The following is a 2,633-nucleotide window of genomic DNA, read 5'->3' on the forward strand; positions in this document are numbered from 1 at the left end:
TTGCTACCCAAAATGTCTCCTGATTAGGATGGGGCACAGGAAATGTGATCTCTGACCCCATTATTTACCTTTGAACTCTGCCGGACCCAAACCTCGCTCTGGCCATCCATGGTCACACTCACACACACACACGTACACACAGTCACACCCCGATCCCCACACGAACCCCGCTTTAAAAAAAAAAGCTTTAATCTATTTGGTTTATCATCAGAGTATATGAGGTATATCTCTCTTTAACATCCTACAGTAGATGTGGGAAACAAAACCTACCAACATTAAGAAAAGTCAAAACAGAAAGAAAAGAAAACAAGCCCCTCTGTCACGTTCCTTTACCCCAGTCAATGCATCTTCTAACTAGTTTTTTGGTTTGGTAGCTGTTTAAAGCTTTCAGTGTATTTCTCATGAGGAGGGGAGAGGTTGTGAGGGAACAGCACTGTATCTTTAAGAACAATCTACCTGCCTGACCATCCCTGTCAGCGGAGATCTCTTCCAGAACCGTTGGGCTATATTCAAACATACATTATACTATCTTATAGGCAGCATTGACTACGTGTACATCCGGGATATAAATCCCTCTAACCTGATTGGTCCAAAGTATATGGTATACATCGTAATGGGAACAAACTCCAGTTCTAAAGCTTTGAGATTTATTAATACAATGTTTTAAAAGTTTCACTCATGACTGGTTTGATCCCACCTGGGTGTGGGTCTCTAGTAACAATCCTGGACTGTAGTAAGGCTGTAGAGAACCCTACTGAGGCTCCTTATCCCCACTTCAACTAAACACAACATCACAAGACCGCACATAAAGCCAGAAACACTCAGATGCTCTGTCCCTCTCATCTCACCAGTCATTACTCATCAATCATACAATAAGGACATCACTAGTAATATAATTATCAGTAGGACAATTAACCCCATATTTAGGAAAGACAGCATTCAACACCTGAAAACATTGAATTGCTCAAATTTACATATGAAGCTGACGTTCCTATTTCCATGACCTTTCCCTGCCCTGTAATGCCTGAGAAAATGCTGTTAGGTGGTCGTACTGAAGTAGACACAGTGCTGCCCCCTGTAAGCTCACCCCATCCATTTTAAAAGAGTCTCGGTGAGCTCACCCCCACCCCTTAAGAGTAGTCGCAGTGAGTCTGTGGCCAAACATGACCATGTTCTCCTAGGCCCCGTGAGACCTGTGGTTGCATGTATCTGGTTTGAAGAGGTGAGAAGGTACTTCAGCAGGATTTTTGGTCACAGCCACATAATATATATTCTAAATATATACCCCAAAATATATCCCCTGTAAAAAGACTCTAGTATAAATAAAGAACAAATAAATAGTTAGAAGAAATCAATATAAGCTTAAATCAATCAAATTTAAAATGAATAAATAGTACAATCAATCAAAAGTCCTAAATGATTCGACAAAGAAAAATAAACCATATATTTATCAAGAGAGAGTAACATTTTTGGTCTAAAATCAAGTCATTATCATCAATGTTTTTTAAGATATTTTTTGTATGTTTTTCAATACATTAGCAATAAGTAAGCATTAGGACACAGATCTTTTTTTCTACAAAATCTATAGAAGCACTAACAGATACATTCCGTCTAAGAGTTAATGTTGAGGAAAGGTTTCACCTCGTGGTTAGAACCTCCACAGCTGTATTTCTGTGTCAAACCAAATACTCTTCGGATGCATTTTAAACTCTACTGTAAATTTTTGCTGAAGTGTGTGTGTGTGTGTGTGTGTGTGTGTGTGTGTGTATACAGTAAGTGTGTGTGTGTGTATCTACAAGTGTGTATGTGTAAAGTACGAGTGTGTTTGTGATAACGGGGGTAAACGTGCAAGAGAGAACATCTTTGTAAACTCCACTGAATTCTTTCTATAACGTGTGTACACACACACACACACACACTATCACACCCTCACACAACGCACATACGCACACACTTCAGATAAATTGACACAATCATAAGTGTGAGCCCTAATGCAACGGCAGGGACGGCAGTTGAACCATCTCTAGTTTTATCCTGCCTTTTTGGTTTGGTTTGGTGTTTGGTTTGGTATTTGGTTTGGTTTGGTATTTGGTGTTTGGTTTGGTTTGGTATTTGGTGTTTGGTTTGGTATTTGGTGTTTGATTTGGTTTGGTATTTGGTTTGGTATTTGGTGTTTGGTTTGGTATTTGGTGTTTGGTTTGGTATTTGGTGTTTGGTGTTTGATTTGGTTTGGTATTTGGTATTTGGTTTGGTATTTGGTGTTTGGTTTGGTATTTGGTTTGGTTTGGTATTTGGTGTTTGATTTGGTTTGGTATTTGGTGTTTGGTTTGGTATTTGGTATTTGGTTTGGTATTTGGTGTTTGGTTTGGTTTGGTATTTGGTGTTTGGTTTGGTATTTGGTGTTTGGTTTGGTATTTGGTGTTTGGTTTGGTATTTGGTTTGGTTTGGTATTTGTTGTTTGGTTTACACGTTTTGCTTTTCAACTCTTGTTTGGGACTTTTTCTGTCTTTTTTTCTGCCAAGACAGTCAGTTTTATTTTATCTAATAAAAATCTGGAAGCAACATTTTCACAGTATTTTTCCAACCACCTGATAAAATCTCTAGAACAACTAGGAAAAAATAAGAAGCTGTTG

This window comes from Oncorhynchus clarkii, unplaced genomic scaffold, assembly GCF_045791955.1.
Source record: "Oncorhynchus clarkii lewisi isolate Uvic-CL-2024 unplaced genomic scaffold, UVic_Ocla_1.0 unplaced_contig_261_pilon_pilon, whole genome shotgun sequence".
In the NCBI taxonomy this organism is placed as follows: domain Eukaryota; kingdom Metazoa; phylum Chordata; class Actinopteri; order Salmoniformes; family Salmonidae; genus Oncorhynchus; species Oncorhynchus clarkii.